This window comes from Danio rerio, chromosome 4 (assembly GCF_049306965.1).
Source record: "Danio rerio strain Tuebingen ecotype United States chromosome 4, GRCz12tu, whole genome shotgun sequence".
In the NCBI taxonomy this organism is placed as follows: Eukaryota; Metazoa; Chordata; class Actinopteri; order Cypriniformes; family Danionidae; genus Danio; species Danio rerio.
Genome location: NC_133179.1, coordinates 17,179,949 through 17,200,000, shown reverse-complemented (window position 1 = coordinate 17,200,000; position 20,052 = coordinate 17,179,949).

The following is a 20,052-nucleotide window of genomic DNA, read 5'->3' as shown; positions in this document are numbered from 1 at the left end:
TGTTTAAGATTGTTTTCAGAAAGCAGGTAAAACAGAAGCTAAAATATAAATTAAAATCTAATGTAAAATCTATAAAACATGGTAAAAATCATGGCTTTTTAAAACACTGCGGTTGGTTTTAGGGAAGGGGGTGGGTTGGTCAATAAGTGCATTCTAAAACACTTTTGGTTGGGTTAGGGAAGGGGGAGGTGGGGGTATCAGTCGGTTGGTCAGTCAGTCAGTCAGTTGACAGCGGCCTCTAGTGGATTTACATGAGAACAGCAGGTGCGAATGACACTCGCAAGAAAAATTTGAGATCAGAAAAAGCACACATAGCGGCCTCTTGTGGATTTACATGAGAACGGCAGGCACAAATGGCACTTGCGAGAGAAATTTAACATCTGAAAAAGCGTACACAGTGGCCTCTGGTGGATTTACGCAAGAACAGCAGGCGCGAATGGCACTAGTAAGAGAAATTTAAAATCTGAAAAAGCGTACACGGCGGCCTCTGGTGGATTAGCGAAAACAAAAACTGCAAAAAAAAAAAAAAAAAAAAGAGTAGCTTCTGGGACTTATTTTTTTTTACTCTCTCCAGAAATGTATAAGCCTGGGTTGGTGTATATATATAAATATATATATATATAAATAAAGGCTGAGCTGACAGACGTAACCCCAGAATTATGAGATCTAAAGTCAGAATTCTGAGTCTATCTTGTTTATTCTCTCTTGAAATTACTTAGTTTACATGAAAAGTGCAGTGTTTATTGGCTTTCTTTCAATTCGAAGTTGTTGTTTTTTTTTCAAATGCCAAGAAAAATTACAACTGCATGTTGAAAAATGTCAAATTTTGGACGTTTCTCAAAACTACAATTTTATTTCATAGAATTAGAAGTTTAAAGGCTCTCACAAAGACTTTATTTTGCAAAATCTGTATTTATTTCTTGGAATTGTAACTTTTTTTCCCTGATGACTATAAGCTATAAACTCACAAATGTGAGATTAATAGTCAGAATTGCAAAATAAAAATGTGCAATTCTGGCAGAAAGTGTTTGGTTGCTGGCAGAAACAAACATCTACAGGACTAATGCTTCAAGACAGAAGCAAACAAAAATTTTGGCAGACTGTCACTCATGCTATAATCCTTTCAATGAAATGTAACCTCCTGCTGGTCCACAGGGCGAGTCTGTCTGCGGTCGACCTGCCCAGACTTGTTCATATAACACCCTCCCCCATTAAACCTAGTTTAACCCTCTATTAGGTCATGTCCCATGTAAACCCACTGCTGCTCCCTAAGAACGCTGGATGACTGAGATGATCAGCTGTCTTATAGCCTGCCATCATCTGGACATCCTTTGTCCTGCAAATGTGCAGGATTTGTGGAGCTGTGCATCGATGGATTTGCTCTTCAGTGCTTGGACTTTCAGCAATTAACTAAATTAAACCTAACTTTAACTCAGAACAGTTTCAATTGACTAGAACTTCTATGTTAAGCTACACATCTACATTGTAAAAGAGCTATAGAAATTAAGATGAATTGAATTGAATTGAATTGAATGCTGGAACAGATACAGTGACTAAATATAAAATTCCCACTTCTCTTTTATCGGTTTCAAATTTTACCCTGAGGCTTTTCTAACTTTTGGTTCATAGTGTGGTCACAAATACGATTCTGAGAAAGAGTATCTCTGAGATTTCCATCTAAAACCAAAACACAGACTTATAAAGTGAACGTGACCATTTGGATTCATCTGTATTTTGTTTTTCCTGCAAAATAATACCTGGAAGTCATTTATCTGTGGAAGACAGCAACTAGCTGTATTCACGCAAGCTGTGAAATGTACGAGACTAAACAGCCGTTTCTCCCGTCTCCGGCCTTTAAACTTAATGTCAGTAATTTGTCATCCGCCACAACGTCCTTCCTGCGAGAAACTAGGTGTAGTTGGTGAACAAAAGAGCAGGTGACCGTGTCATTAGAAGATTGTTTGAATGTATTTAGTCAGTGTTTACTCTTAACAAATGTACAAAGCGGGTCATTGTTTAATGACTTGTCCTTGAACATTCAACACTCCTGGCCCTGTTTCAGAAATTTGTATTGTCAATCATGTGTAATTTAGTAGCCTAGTGTCATCTTGCCTTGCCTTGTTTCTAAATGTTTTCAATTACAGCTGACATTAATAGTACTTTTGAAAATGTTTGAAATAATGTACATTAACAAGTCTTTCCAGTCAGATTAGCAGCGTAATAAAGTATTACATTACATGCAGAGGCTCCCCTCATGGAGGCGGCTATTTTAAGAGGTCACTTGACCTGCTGATATTATATTGTTAACCTTTTAAAGTAAAATTTTGCTTGTAGAATGTATGATTAGTGGCTGAAAGTATTAATTTATTGTCAAAATTATTGGTTAATCAACATCCAATAGCTCCAGATTGAAATTTCTTGTTATCGAACTGTAACAAGAGGTAATTCAATCATAACTTAAAAGTTAAACAGCTCTCATAACATTATTTATCAATGTGTGGCTCTTTTTAGATTCTCGGAAGCTATAGACATTAAAATTGTACAATAAATACATTAGAACCATTGTTTTCGTTTACATCCCTCAAAATGGTCTATATTGCATTACTTACTCTACAAAGTTTATATTTAGCCACACCGAGATGGTGTTTCGAAATTTTTAAGAGGTGGGTCATTAGCTGTCCTGTGCTGCTCCTATATTGCATTATGGAACCTTCGTTTCTGCTCTGAAAACATTTGATGTTGAAATGTTTCAATTTATTTGTCTCCTAACCAATTTATTTTGTTATTTTACACATTCATGTGCTAAAAAGGTCAAGAAAATAGGTCATGACCTGCCAGTACTACATCTGTTACAGTGCAGATTTTTTCTTATACCATATATTGCTTCAAGCTTATGCGAAAAATACATTGTTTGTGTCTGCAAACATGAATATAAACGCCATCCTAAACACAGAGGCTACGATATTTCCAAAGCTGTAGTGATTTTTTACAAATGCTTGTAATTAAAAACTATTTTTATGGCTTGCGTCTTTGTAATAAGGAGTGAGTAAAGAGATTTGAGAATTTCATTCCATTAAAAGCACTTGCGACAATTGATAGGCTTGCGATGTGTATTGGACCGGCGACAGACCAAGTACTGTGCACAAAGCTAATATTTAGAGAAGTAAATCGATTAAAACTCATGCATAAATGCTTGTTTACTTGGATCTTCTATTGTCAGCATTTTAGACTGAGTTGTCATTGGGCGCTTGTGTGTTTACTTCTCTATTTTTCATTGACATTCTCAAAAAAAAAAAAAAAGAAAAAAAAAATTCCTTAGCGGGGAAAGGCTGTGTGCAAAATAGTTCCTCTTAAATTCCCAGCATAACGCAGCAGGAAATCCCCTTTCAGACTTTCAATCTAGCACATTTGCTGGGTGTCTTGCATTGTTGCAGTCTGCAGCGCATGATGGGATGGGATAAATATCCTATTTTCCGCCCAGGAAATAAACTCTGTAAACTGCGATAAGATTAGCGACTGATTCTGCCAGTCCTGCACTGTTGTTTTAATCCCTCCGATAGCCATCTTCTCATAACAACTAGTAAATTGAAAACAACTGAATTGCTAGTTTACTTTCATAGGGAACTGCAAAAACGTGCTGCCAGAGCACATGTAGAACGTAACATTGAGTGTTTTTGCACGGCCTTGACAGAATTCAGACATTTGGTACAAAAGAAGGGCTGTGCGACTTGAGTTTACACCTCTATGAGGAGGTCCAGGTGTGTGATTCTAACCTGAAGCTGGACCCCTTCATTTCTGCTGTTCCGTGTGCTCTTGCTCCTTCATGTTAGACGTATATTTTTCCTAAACCTCCTCCCTAACTCCCCTACTCAATGTCAACATGCCAGTGCTGTTAGTTCAGTCTTGTGCTATGTTTAGAATAGCGTACTAGCCTTATTACTACAGCAATATAGAGCTTAGCATGCACAACACTGAATACTTTTTTACAATTATTGTCTTGATGGAAACTACAAAAGACTATTTTATTAAAAAGCGATTATACTCAGAATAGTATACTGTAAAAGCGATTAGTTGACTTTTCTGTAAAAAGTAGGTAAACCCATTGCTTTTAAACCTATTAGTTGACTTTAGATTAAAAAAATGAACAAACGTTGCTTTTAAAGCCATTAGTTGACTTTACAGTACTTTAAAAAAGTGAGTAAACTTATTGCTTTTATCGTGATTTGTTGACTTTACTTAAAATTGCTTTTAAAGCGATGAATTTACTTAAAGCGATTAGTTGACTTTATTTTAAAACTGGTAAATCCGTTACTTTTAAACCTATTAGTTGACTTTACTTTTAAAAAAAGGGAGTAAACCCATTGCTTTTAAAGTGATTTGCTGACTTTACTTGAAATTTCAGTTAAAATGATTAGTTGACTTTACTTTTAAAACTAGTAAATACACTGCTTTTAAAGCCATTAGTTGACTTTGTATGGTTGTTGTTAAAGCGTTAGAAGCAATTAGTTGATTTTACTTTGAAAACTGGTAAATTCATTGCTTTTAACCTATTAGTTGACTTTAATAAAGTGAGTAAACCCATTGCTTTTAAAGCCATTAGTTAACTTTACTTATAATTGTTAATGTGATTAGTTGACTTAAAAGACTTTTGTTGACCTAGAAGCGATTAGTTCTTTTTTTACCCTAAAAAACTAGTAAATCCATTGATTTTATACCTATTGACTTTAATAAAGTGAATAAACCCATTGCTTTAAAAAAGTGAGCAAATCCATTTCTTTTAAAGCTATTAGTTGACTTAACTCATAATTGTTGTTAAAACGATTAGTTGATTTAGAAGCGATTAGTTGACTTTACTTTGAAATCTGGCAAATCCATTGCTTTTAAACCTATTAGTTGACTTTAATAAAGTGAATAAACCCATTGCTTTAAAAGCCATTAGTTGACTTTACTTATAATTGTTGTTAAAACAATTAGTTGACTTAAAAGCGATAACTTGACCTAGAAATCTTTAGTTGACCTAGAAACGATTATTGACTTTAGACACTAGTAAATCTGTTGCTTTTCAGTCTTTCAGTTGACTTTTACTTTAAAAAAGTGATAAACCCATTGCTTTTAAAGCGATTTGTTGACTTTATTTTAAAATAGTGAGCTAATCCAGTGCTTATGAAGCTATTAGTTTATGGTTGTTGTTAAAGCATTAGTTGACTTAGAAGCGATTAGTTGACTTTACTTTGAAAACTGGTAAATCTGTTGCTTTTAAACCTATAGGTTGACTTTAATAAAGTGAGTAAACCCATTGCTTTTAAATCCGTTAGTTGACTTTACTTATAATTGTTAACTTGATTAGTTGACTTAAAAGAGATTTGTTGACCTAGAAGCAATTAGTGACTTTTTTTTTTACCTTGAAAACTAGTAAATCCATTAATTTTCTTACCTATTAGTTGACTTTATTTTAAAATAGTGAGCTAAAGTGCTTTTAAAGCTATTAGTTGACTTTACTCGTAATTGTTGTTAAAGCGATTGGTTTTAGAAGCGATTAGTTGACTTTACTTTAAAAAACTGGTAAATTCATTGCTTTTAAACCTATTAGTTGACTTTAATAAAGTGAGTAAACCCATTGCTTTTAAATCCATTAGTTGACTTTACTTATAATTGTTGTTAAAATGATTAGTTGACTTAAAAGCGATTACTTGACCTAGAAGCGATTAGTTGACCAAGAAATGATTATTAACTTGAGAAACTAGTAAATCTGTTGCTTTTAAGCCTATCAGTTGACTTTTACTTTAAAAAAGCGAGTAAACCTATTGCTTTTAAAGTGATTTGACTTTACTTTTAAAAAGTTTTTAACTTTACTTTACTTTACTTTTAAAAAGTTAGCAGACCTGTTGCTTTTAAAGCAATTAGTTGACTTTGCTTTAAAAACGTGAGTAAACCCATTGTTTTTTAAGGGATTAGTTGACTACTTGAAATTGTTCTTAGAGTGGTTAGTTGATTTTTAAGTGATTGTTGACTTTAAAAACAAGTAAATCCGTTGCTTTTAAGCCTATTAGTTGACTTTTACTTAAAAAAGTGAGTAAACCTTTTAAAGTGATTTGTTGACTTTATTTAAAATTGTTGTTCAAGCGATTAGTTGACTTTACTTTGAAAAACCAAGTAACTTTGTTGCTTTTTAAAATGATTTGTTGACTTTACTTTAAAAAAGTGAGTTAATCAGTTGCTTTTAAAACGATCGACTATATTAAAAAACTTAGCAAACCCATTGCCTTAAAATATTAAGTAAATGTGCAACATTATAAAAAATAAGTTAAGATAGCTTAACAGTTCCAAGCTACATTGAGTTTATTCACTTTTTTTAATCGCTTTTTACAGTGTACTAGCATGCTATTCATATTCTACATTGAAATGTACGAAATCCTAAATATCTGAGTAAATGGGTTATGACAACAGTAGTTGACATTATGAAGTATAAACTGCAGAGTGTGTAAAGAATGTTTTGCACTTTCATATGCTTTATTGCTTTAAACACAGAACATTACTCTTTTTTTTTACCCATTCTTACACTCTGGAGACTTCTCTGCCATTATAATGCTTCCCCTTGATTTAGTGTGATTGTGTTGTAATTTGGAAACGCTGTGTTTTCGTCTAAATCTGATTTATGTTTACGTTAATGGCTGCCATCTTTCTCATGTTTGAAGGCTGGAAGCGAGCGAGTTTGATGTTCAGCATGGGGAGGCCACAGGCTCCTGTTTGCAGACCGAGACTGAAGATAATGTTGGGGCAGGTTGGAAAGTGCAGTGGTGCGGTTTGACTTAGTGGCCTAGTGGCGAGACCATTTAATTGTTTCCACATGGAAAAAGAAATCAGTCTTTTTCAGAGCGTCACTTCTGTGAACCTTAAAAGCTACCACTGTTAGCCACTTTTAGCATCGTTAGCAATATTAGCATGTTTACCTCACACGACACTTCAAACAAGGAAGCGATAACAAGTCTCATGATGTTTTCACATGTTAAAAAGGAACTAATGATCGGTATGTTTACTCAGAAACACACACAAATAAAGATGAATCCTGTTCTGGCTAACGCATTAACACTGAGGTTCTTTTTCCTGGATTTGCACGCTTTGTTTGTCATACCAGGCGGGCCTTGATTTCTTATTCTTTGTGTAAGTATCGCTCTGTCTCCCTCTCCGTCTTGTTCCCTTTCATCCTTATTTGCTGCAGTAGAAGGATAATTATAGCTTTCGGGAAATGATGCCTCTGGAAAGGCCCCTTTGGGAAAGAATCAGGCTGTAAAACGATTCTTTGCCCGCTGCGTATGTGTGGAGACAGTGTGAGGTAAACAACTTCTTTCAGCTTTCTCTGAATATCACAGTCTGAATGGTGAGATGTTCTCCACTGTGGAAGAGACTTCAAAGTCACCGGCATGTAAATAAAGGGCTGTTTTTACCCATAATGCACTAACATTTCCAGCCTAACGGCCTAATGCAATGTGAAATTAGCTTTATTTTGGTTCATCTCAGATTATTCTATGTCCCTGAGTGTGTTACGTAATGCAAGCTATGAGGCGTTGCTTGAATGCTTTTAAGATTTACGTGTCTGTGGGGGTGTGTTTGGAGATCCATGCGTGAGAGCTTCGCAGTTACAATCTCCGGGCCCGAATGCTTCACATTAGAGTTGTTTATCGTATGTAAATTATCCAGAACTGATGTTCATCAACAAACGCACATGCACACACAAATCCTCTGAGTTCATCTCTTACCGAGGGGTCTGGCATCAGTGTGCTGCATCATGCAGATATTTACAGGAATCTTTTGCCGCTGTCGAAACCCCCTGGAAAACAAGTGCACATTGTTTTCAATTCAGTCTTGTCATCAATCCCAGTTGAAAGAGCAACGCATTATAACCTGACTTCTAGTTGATTGTTTTGAAAAGTGGCAGAAGGTAGATTTATCATTTAAATTATCCGATGAACTGCATCCCAATCATCACAAATACTTCAGAAGACCTATTGGAACCCAAATGGACCTAAGCTTCTCACAGAAATCAGTCAAGTTTGGTGAATAAAAAATCTTGGTTTGGGGTTACATTCAGTATGAGGGTGTGAGAAAGAACTGCAGAGTGGATGGCAACATCAACAGCTTTAGGTATCAAGACATTTGTGCTGCCCATTACAAACCACAGGAGAGCAGGATAGCACTCCTGCTCAGATTTCAGCCTGAAAGTTGAGTCATTGCAGAGATGTATGGATGCAGTCATCCAAGCTCAGGGGAGTCATACACAAAATTAATTCTTTTACCACTGCACCATGACTTTATATTATATACTGTACATTTTTTTCTGTTAAGTGACAAGACTTTCGTCTAAGCAAAGTCAGATCTTACTGTCTTAATTAAATAATAAAAAAATCAAGGCATGATCTTATTTTATTTTAGTAAAATAAGTGTAATCTAGAGGCCTTTTCATATTAGCCACTTCTGATGCTAAATGATCAACTACAAGTCAAGTTATTATTTGTTGTTCCTAAAACTCGAATCGGCGACAAGACTTTTGTCAGGTAGTGTACATGGACATTTAGTTTTGTAAGTATCAGTTTCACTGCAGTATAAATCTCAATTGACCTAAAGATTATTTATAATAGTCTGTAAATGTATTGTTAGAGTAATAGATACCTTTTCACCATTATGGTTCTGTAATAATGTAGCTGTTCCACACCCATGGTACAACACAAAGCTTTGTTTTTTAGAGTTAGCGCTAAAGGGACAGATGCTCTAAATAGTTCACCTAAAACTCAGGTAAAATCAGCAGTAAGCAGAATGTGAGGAATGTAGAAACCCTGACTTTTAGTACACCTACCCTTTAGACTAAATAGTTAACAGTAAACATGTGTAATGTTATCAGGATTACAACTGTCAGGGTAGTTTATATTATATCTAAGAGTCACAAAGATTTATGTGAGTTACGCTGAGGCTGAGCTATAATATATTTAACTTTTTCCTTCAGTAGAGTTTAAAGAAGTAGAAACTGCGCTCCGCTATTTTGAAAGTCAAAAGATTTACAGGGAAAACAGAATGAATACATATTTTCTGACGATACATTGAGGTAATATAAAGTGACAGGCTCGTATAGCCAGCCTGGTGAAAGGGGTGGTTATTTTTTCCCTCAAAATGTGAACTTTTTTGCAATTATTTGCCTCTGTTTCTATTTATTAATGAGCTTAAATACTACATTTTAGTGACATTGTTGGCTGGATTAGCTTGTCGGATGGTAACCATAACCACACTTTTTAGTGAACCAAAATATTGCCAAATACTTATTTTTTTAAATACAAATTCATACATCATTATAAAAAATTAAGATTATGTTCAAGTTTTAAATAAAAAAATGTTGCTTATTGTAATTTATTAGACAAATAACAAACTGGCCAGTACATTCAGCTTTCCTCAGAACTCAAAGCAGAATTTGGGCATTTCAATGATAAAAATTTACAACACAATAATAATAAAAGAGCTTCATGATTTTGCAGCCTTTCTTGTAAGTAAAGTACATTTGATTGAAGGTTCACCGATAACAACAATAGCCAAATTAGTATTGAAATTAACTATATATATATATATATAATTTATCCATATATCACTCAATCTCCTTTTCTACATTTTATCTTAATGCAAAATAATAATAACATGTAAAGCATAACATCTTCTAAAACCTTGGAAAGATTTGTTTTCTAAAAATTAATTCACAACTAAAATCCATAAATAAACAATTTCTTTTTAAAAACTAAATTTTTACAGATTTTACTGCTGGACAGATCCAAGATTAAGTGTGGTGGACACAAATGAACATTTTTAGACACTCACGATACAAAATATGACAGAAAACAATTTAGCTTAGTCCCTTTATTAATCTGGGGTCGCCATAGCGGAATGAACCGGCTCAGCACATGTTTTATGCAGCAGATGCCCTTCCAGCTGCAACCCAACACTGGGAAATATCCATCCACATTCATTCACACACATACACTATGGATAATGTAGCTTACCAAATCCACCTAGCGCATGTCTTTGGACTTGTGGGGGAATTCGGAGCACCTGGAGGAAACCCGCGCGATCAGAGGGAGAACATGCGAACTCCACACAGAAATGCCAACTGACCCAGCTGAGGCTCGAACCAGCGACCTTCTTGCTGTGAGGCGACTGTGCTACTTATTGCGCCACCGCATCACCTGACAAAAAACAATGTTATATATAATTTATAGGTATAATTTAAACTTCTAGATATTTATTTGGGGGCCCTCAGATTTCCTGGTACCCTAAGAGGCCACTTACCTTGCTTAATGGTTAAATCCGCCCCTTATTATTGGCCACTTTTGGTGCTTCACACCTTTTTATTGGTCATTTTTTGTTTCAAGAATAAGGTCCAAGATTGAGAATAAAAGTTACTTGTAAATGTTCTCTGTAATTAAAAACAATTCACTAGAGAAAGATGGCTTCACTTACATCTGATTGTATGTTTTCTTGCACAGCTAGACGTTGGATTCATGAAAAATAATAGTTTGCTTACTGATAAGCTGAAGTCACAGATGGTTCGGCTTGGTCTTAAAGCATTTTTCAATTGGTTTTTTTTCACAATTTATGACGGTGTGGCAGTTAAAATGGGACAAATACTGGACTTTTGTCATTGAGGGTTTGGTCTTCTGAACCAACTGAACCCTGGCTACGGGCCTGAGTGAAATGATCTTCTGTGCTAGAAACACATCATTATCACCTATAATAGTTAGTCTCAGCAAATTGTTTTGAATTTGTTCTATGAATTACCACAATTCCAGCTAAAAACGTTAAGCCTGAATTAATTACTTTAATTACTATTGAAGAGTAGTTTTAGGGTGAACTAACCCTTTAAAGCAGTGGTTCTCAAACTGTGGTACGTGTACCACTAGTGGTACGCAGGCTTCCTTCTAGTGGTACGCGGATGAATCAAATATGTAATATGTACATGCTACATATATTTAAAGAAATTATCAAAAATGATTTATATACGAATATGATGACATAAAGCCTATATTTATGAGGTCTAGGCAACATTTCCAGGTGCTAACAAACCAGGAGTTATTTCTTTTTTAAACTGTACAGAGCTTGAGCTGCTTTACTAGACCTAATACGCTACTGTATTTCAAAACTGCTCATTATGGTGGTACTTGCAAAGACAATTTTTTTCCGAGGTGGTACTTGATGAAAAATGTTTGAGAACCACTGCTTTAAAGGATTCAATGACTCGTTCAAACGAAGCATTAGAGAAAATTATCGCCACCTATAGGTGTCACTGAAGCATCAACAGAGGAATAAAGAGTCAAAAATACTCACCACGTGCATTTTACAAACTGACAGACGGCCGCGGGAAAATTGACAGCCTGACGGGCACGCGCAAACACGGTCAAGCGGAGGGATACAAGCGAAACTCCAATCAAGCTGATTCGAAACCGGAAGTGCTGCTGTTTGTTTGTTTTGTTTTTAATCTCGCACCCACAAAAAAACACGATCGACTGCTAGTTATGAATATTCATTGATTGCAGCATGGCTGTCCATTCTCATCTTCAGGTGTTTGTGGTAATGTGAAATTCGTATTTTTTTTACATACATGTGTTTTGTTAGTGGTTGACGTTTAGTTTAATAACCTTGTGTTTCTGTGTGTGCAGGTGTTAATGGACATCTTCACCTCTGAGGGATAAAGCCTGTACTTATGTACACAGCAGCTGCTTCAGATGGGCGAAAGGAGAAGATTTTCCAGTTTTGAGCCAAATACATCGTTGAAATAAACACCTTGAAATCTGAGAAGGAGAAAAAGAGGTATGTGTTGAAAACAATGGAATGGAAAGAGGTGTGAACTGTCCTTATGTGGCCTGGGACTGACTCTTGTCAGTTTGTTATTATGTTTATCAGCTGACTGAGTGTTATCAGTCCAAGCTAGTCTAAACCAGAGCAAAACTATTTGAGCTAAGATGTGACACACATATTTAGCATTTGTGGGACCAAGCAGACACGACACATTCAAATAGTTTGAAAACAAATCTGAATCATACCTGTCAACATTGAGATGTGAAAATAAGAGATATGCCCACCATAATAAGGGATACCCTAGTTGTAAATAAACCGTTAAACGGCCAGTAATGTGTTTTATGATTATTATTTACAAAAGAAAAAATAAATAGTATGCATGAGCAACAAATAAATTAGCAAACAGTTAAGCTTATCGAAATGAATAGCTATTATAAAGAAATAGAGTTTCAAATCTCATTAATCTTTTAATCGCTGTATAACTTAAAAACTCTGATTAAAGAGCAGCGAATGAATCTCATTTATTAAGATTTTTCGTTCGATTGCATTTAAATAACTGGTGTCACTTTAAAAATGCATTATATTAATGTTAAAATGAAAGCATTTGATTGCTTTCCTAAATTTTTATGCTCATTTAGGACAAAATTAGTTGTGTTTGGAAAAAAAACACACCAAGATTGACATCTTTAAATGATATTATTATTAATTATGTGTATATGTCTATTCAAACACGCACCCAAAACCCAGACGTTCGCTCCGCTTCAATTTGCATTTACAGAATCCGTTTGGGAAACAGCGTCTATTTATCACAGTGGAGCGCATCAGCTGACTGTCACACACCGCTTTAAGACTGTTTTAAGGATTGTATAGGAGAGGCGACAGCACCTGTAATGAAAAGGAAAGGGAATCCTGCTGTTTCTATATTTATTTCAAAGTGTTTTCATGCCTAAATAAAACAAAAGCATAGGTCAGATTCACCATTAAGAGTAAGGGGTGTCCCCTGGTGATTCGGCGGTATGAGTTGCGTATAGGGAAGATCGGCTCTTTGATGTTTATTGCCACCCTTCAGAGAAAGACTGAACATACAGTAGAAATACTGGAAAATACCTTTACGAGATGATATCAGGATAGAATTGTAGAATACAGGAAATCTCGTGAAAAACGGAACGGTTGACAGGTATGATCTGAAAATGTTGCTCTAATGTCTTCTCAATGTGTGTGGTGGTTGTGGCCCACTTAAAATAGATTTATTATAGCTGCTATAGGTTATGCGATGAAGAGATAACCTTTTAAACTCTTTTAATTCGTAATTTATTAGATTATACATTTTGAAAGCAATGTTATGAATGCATATTAAAGTAGAATTTACATATTTCCAGTAAACTGTGTTATATATCTCCATGCCAATTATCAGATTACCAGAAAGTGATTCATTATTTAATAAATTGTTCAAATATTGATGTCTATGATGTTTTGTGCACCATGATTTTATATATAATTCACTTTAATGTGTGATATGACTAAAAAGTGGTCATAAATTAATATTTTCTCAATTTAAATGAATTGTGGCTTGGACCCGGAAACAGTATTCCATACGTAACAGATACGTCAAAACTTAAGCCTGGTTATACTTCTGTGTCATGTCAAGTGATCGGCGTGACCCACGGTGCATGCAGTGCGCATATCTGTACATTTATGCTTCTGCACGCTGTTTCTGTTGCTCTGCAAAAACACTTCCGAAAAGCTAGTTGGCAGTGAGGTGTTTATGGTCCTCTATGTGGGGTTTCTTCGCTGGTGTTTTGTTTTTTCTGAACATTTCCTTAATGTACAAGTGGTTCAAACTTGCTCATTTTGAGGCTGGAACCGGCGGACGTGCAAGAACTTTAACCATGAGGTAAACACAAAACAAAACTTTCCTTCCGGAGCTCCTTTACAAAACTTGACACTTGTAAACACTCGCTCCATCAGGTTTGTGTGGCTCTCAGTCCCACCCACACTCGTCAGCGCTTACCAAGCCGACCAATCACAGAGCTTGCACTACGCGTCATTGCGATGTGTAGTTACATTTTTGGAGAGGTGCATGTCAACGAAGGCTATGCGTCCATGCTTAGGCTGCACCGTAGCATATGTGTGCACTTGACGCAGAAGTATAAATAAGCCTTTATACGTCACAATATTTTCCTTTCTAATACTCTTGAATGTTGATTTTTTTAATTGAATACTTAATGGCAAAGTATGTCATTTTCAACACTAGAGGGCGCATATTCATTACAAACAAATGCATAATTGATGATGGTGCATGATGCTGAGTTGTCGACTTTATCCTACGTGACTTCTACATAAATCATGTTCATGGACAAGGTAAAGTATTCACAACTTATTATCATGGTAGTATAAATCAGAGAGTGCTGTAAACTGTCGAATAGAACCAAGACAGCTGACAAGAGACGAGCATAATGCGGTAAAACAGCAGCTGAGCTTTTATTATGACAGTCCACTGCTTCCGGTTTTCTATGGATATGTTTGAAACTTTTGGAATAAGGTAAGTACATAAGTCAGCGAAATATATACTGATGACCTAAAATTCTACAAGTTTATACTCAAAATGATTTAAAACTTTTACATTTTTTATTATGATATTAATTAAAATAAATGTTTATGCTTTTATAATGTAGCATCAGTATGTTTTTAATTATGCAAATAAAAATGGTAATACTCAGTCGGGTGCTTGTTTTATAATATGGACATTTCAATGATTTTCTTATTTGTTTAATTGCAAGAATTTAGATGTGTTTTATCATTTGAATTGGACTAAATTGCTTTAATTTAAACCCCCACATTGGCTGTATGTTTCTGTGGTTCTCCAACAGGAAAAAATTGCTGCATTAAATGCATAATTTACCAGCGGCTTCTCAAACTAAACTCTTTCCAGGATTGAATTTAATTGAAGACAGGCCCACGGTTATGGATGAATGGGGATATTGCAGATCTCCCTGATGACTTGATGATCACAGTAAAATGTTAGAAGTTCCAGTTTGGATTCGGTTATCATTTCTCTGACTCATCTCTAGGCATCTGAGGGCTGAAATACCGTCACTCCATCCGGAGATTTTCTCTTTCCCGTTAGTCATTTTGGGCAGAAAGCGTGACCCGTTGGAACTGGCAGTGAATTTGTTTGTTTCATCCAGTTGGCCGCGCAGAGAGTAATATGAGCTCCTGCTAAGAACCCGAGCAACCTTGTTTAATTTGTGTTGACCAGGAAAAATGACGACAGCTGAGAAGAACTGTTTTTGTTTTCATTTTATTATCCAATCAGCCTTTGCTTGAGGCTTTTATAGGACTGCTAAACAATAACCAACATATGGGCATCTGATGCTGATCGTGACTTTTGTGTCTCACGTCACCACCGTATTATATTAGGCACGCCAGGTGCAGGAAAATAGACAAAGAAAGGAAGAAAAGGACAGTAGTCATGTAGATCTGTTTGAGATGTTTGTACAGGCTTTTGTGAGTGATGTAAACCATTCCCCGGTTATTAACTGCACCACCCATCTCCACCCTCAACACAGCCATTCATTTCTTGTGCGGTTCGCGGTAGGATTGTGCATCACCATGGTGACTGACGCATTAATTGTGTTGTGTAAGAGCTGTTTATTGGTCTACAGTTGACTTCACAGATGGGTTTTGTTGTATGTGTGTGCCGCAGATAGGTGTGCCATCATGAGCTGATCTGTATCTGTCATTGTTCGGGCATGAGCCAAAATTAGGGCACTGCTACATTTTGTTAGTCCTTTAAAAATTAATAGCCTAATACTGTCAGCAAGAATGCATTCAACTCTTTATAAGTGACAGTAAATGACATTTATAATGTCACTTAGAGATTTCTGTTTAAAACTAGATGAGTATGGTGTGATGATGCCGGCTTGCTAAAGCCAGGTCTGAGAGTTTAAAACAACTGTAAAGTAATTATAATTTAAGATTTTTACTCAGAGGAATGATGTTGTAGCATGCTTTAACATGTTGAATTAGCATGAACTTAGTGTGTTGGTATGTTTACCATTGGCTAGTAAGAATTAACATGTTGCTACAAGTTTCTAGAATATTTTACAATTTGCAACCATTAATTTGCTTGTTTCTGACATGATTTAGCTCATGGCTAATGCATTTTTAGCATGTTAGAATGTTTTGCGTATTGTTAACATGTTGCTAGCATTTTTCTAAATTTCTTTTAATTGAGTTTACCTTTTGGCTAGCATGTTTAACATGTTGCCAGCATATTTGCTGGCATGAATAGCATGTTTCTAACATGATTTATCACATGGCTCTGATACGATTTAGCTCATGGTTAATGCATTTTTTCAGCTTGCTAGAATGTTTTGCGTAGTGTTAGCATGATGATAGCATTTTTCTAGCATTTTTTAATCATGTTATCATTTGGCTAGCATGAATTAACATGCTTCTAGCATTTTAAAGATTTTGCTAACATGAATATTCATGTTGCTCACATGATTTATCATATGGTTAATGGTATATTTAGTATTATTAGCATATGTTATCATTTTCTAGCATGATTAGCACACGATTAGCATGTTCTAGGCCAGTTGTTAGGCTTTGTTTGGAACAGAGGGGACTTAGGATAAATGCTCTGCAAGAATTAAGCATTGACAGTTTTCTCAACCCTAATAAAAGTCTTTTGTTCATGCATTTTTAACACCTTTAAATACGATTTCAGTACTTTTAACTTTCTATTATTAATATTATGCTGAAAATGCATACAATTTTCATAAAAAAAACAATAGCAAACATTATTAGCATATTGATAATAATAAGAAATGCTTCTTGAGCAGCAGACCATCAAGTTAGAATCATTTCAGGATCATGTGACACAGAAGTCTGGATTCTCAAGTATTACATCATAAATGTATCACTTTAATGAGTCATTTTGAATTCACAGTCATAAAACAAAACCCAAACACAACTGCAAACTCAAAGTAAAGTGTTATTTATGGATATTATGAGTTAAGGTCAAAGGTTACAGTCCATTAGTATCAGTGTAATGATTTTGAAAGATCTGATATTGTGGCCACATCCATAAGAAGGTCAATTTTAGGTTGTGCATGTTTGTGTTAAGGTAGAAACGTGCTAAATTCCACACAAAGGCCCAAATAACTTATCGGTAGGCACACTCTGACATCATCGATACCTCATGCATATGTGATTGTGTTTGTGTACATTGTGTGACCTCAATGAGTAATGGATCATGCTGTCCTGTCTTTATGATATGTCTGTGTAGGACTGATGATCATTGGCTCATGCACTAATCTCTTATCTCTGATCTTATCGTACTGAGCTCTGCGGTAAAATGCACTCATAAACAATACAGCTGCAAAAGTTATGAAGCTGAAGTGTGTTAGACTGGTTACACTAATTTTGAAAATGATTCTGTAATAATGTCCATTTTAACCTAATAAATAATTATGCAAAGATTTATTTGTTAACATTCCGTAATGCACAGTAAATAAACATTATTTTTAACATTAACATTATTACAATTTTTAAGATTATTTAATTTATTTTCTATTTTTATTTGAAATGTAAAGATTTATTATATATATATATATATATATATATATATATATATATATATATATATATATATATATATATATATATATATATATATATATATATATATAATTTTTTTTTAAATATATTATTTATTGTAATTTTGATTTTAGTTTTAGGTATTTTGTGAAAATGAAGTGTTTTTGACATCTTTATTTTTTTGCAAATGTATTGAACAAAAATATGCTTCTAGATTAATGTTTTTTTGTTGCTTTAGTTAACTAAAATAACCCTGGTGCGTGCATGTCTGTATTTGTGATAATTGTTTTGAGGCCTGTTTGAGAGAGGATTTAGATGATATAAGTGTTGTAGCAACAAAGCCTGGAAGTGCTGTTTTCCTGGAAGTGTCTCAGGGTAAGTGGGCATGTCGATGTTCCAGCAGCTCTGCTCGCTCGCACATGAAGATGTGCTTATGTGTTTCACTTTAGTGCTGATTCACATATTAATTTTCACTGTGTTTTGAGCCGTCATGAGAGGTGTGTTGAAGGCATGTCTGAATGTTGACGCACAGCACAAAAGTGTCAAGTTTGATCTGGTTCCAGAGCACAGAAAAATTGGGAGGCAACCAGCTCTTGTAATCATACTTTTAACTGTCAAAAACAAGTGTAATTGTGTGTGTGTGAGAGAGAGCGTATAGAAGTGGAATACTTAACCAGTCTTAACTCACACCTCCTGAAAATCATTTATTGTGCTGGAATGGATGGTTACCTCAAAGCAAACTGAAAAATCTCTAGATCCAAATATTTGTGATGCAGAGTTGAACAATTGCGAATGTGCCTGCCAGAAGTATTTATAAGGATATTTTTACTGGTTTCGCCCTGAATGTGTTTTTCCACATAAATTAGACTTTTTAATTGGCTTGCTTGGACAAAGCATTTCTCTTAAGCGCTGTGAAATGGTAATAAACTGCATAGCCAGTCCATTGCGGGATTGAGTCTCTGCATTATTAGCATTGCAGAAGGTCAGATGTCATCTTACAGGCCGCTGTGAGCCTTACGGGTCTAAAAGAGACCCTCTGTTCAGCCCAGACACTGGCAGCCTTGGAGCGCTTGACCTCAAGCTTATTTCCAGTCATGGAGATGCCTTCAAAAAACAGCTGTGGTACAGGAATTAAGAGAGGGTGGAAGAATAGAGGAGAGCTTTGAATGCACAAAAATGTGTTTGCATATAGGCAGTGTATGTGAGAAGCACACACTAATCCTGAGTGGCTATGTGAAGCTTTCTTTGCATTTAGCCCAAAGATACTGTCTTAAAACCCTAAAAAATTACTGTTAAATGTTTTAAAAATTATAAAAAATCTTTCTTAATCACCATGTTTTTTTAATACTGTGGCATGTGTATTTTACAAAATGGAAAAGAAGAGGAATAGAAAAATGTGAATGTGTGAACGACATTATTGACAAGCAAAAAGTTTATTCAATTTTTTTTGCACATACTTTAGCGTCTGGTGAACAGACAGATGCACAGTAGAGGGATTCATGCTAATGTCTGTGCTTATTCTCCACAGAAACTGTGATTCTGACTTTGTAATCAGTTAGAATTGCAGATGTCTTTGATTCTTTTACACATGCACTTTAGGATGCACAATATATCGTTTCACCATCGATATCGCAATGTGTACTTTTGCAATAATCACATCGCAGGATCTGCAATGTCAAATCTGTATTATTATTGCAGTAGTCACTTCGCAGGATCTGCAATGTTGAATTGGTATTAGTATTGATGAGATTTTGGAAAACACTCATGATTTATGGAGTTTTTGCAATGTTTAACCATTAAGTTACCAAAGCATTTATTATTTATGTGTGTTTTTATCATTTAATTCAGTTTTTAAAGTATTCAGGCAAAAGAAATTACATTTGTAATTTTTAAGGAAATAAAATTTAAGGAAAATTAATCGTATTTATGTGTTTATAATATATGGTGTTATTTTACATTTGATTATTAAATCAAATCTAAATATAGCTAAATTTCCAGAAAATCATATAGCACTTTATATTTTCTTTGCACAGTGTTGTTGCTGTACAATCGTTCTCAGTGTTTGTGATTGGTTTATTATAGTTTATGTAGATGCACTCTCTTACAAAATCATCCCAATGTATTTATAATTATGAATTCTTTAAAAACAGACATATTTATTTAATCTAGTTAAAATATATATTCAATATTGCAGTATAAATCGTAGAAAATATCATAATGTCAGTCTTTTCAATATCGTGCAGCCCTACATGCACTATTGTTTTTATAAATGCTTACATTGTATGCGCAGGTCGCACATGCACATTTAATTATTTGGCAATAATTGGGTGACATCTGTGCCTTGTGTGTGTATGTTCACAAGGTAATTGAAGAAAACTGCATAAACATAACCGAATGGAATGCATAACTTTGTGTGCAATCTCTTACCATCATCACACCAACCGATCTCAGAAGGCCAGGAGGCATTGATAGTTATTGCAATGCACATGCATTTAATACCTGCGCAAGGTAATTCACTAAAAAAAATTTTTTTGGTAATCTTTAATCAAAATCTGACCATTTGCGTCTGCTCTGAAACGGTTGTTCTTCTATGAGGATGTCAGTTCAAACTGTTAGTTT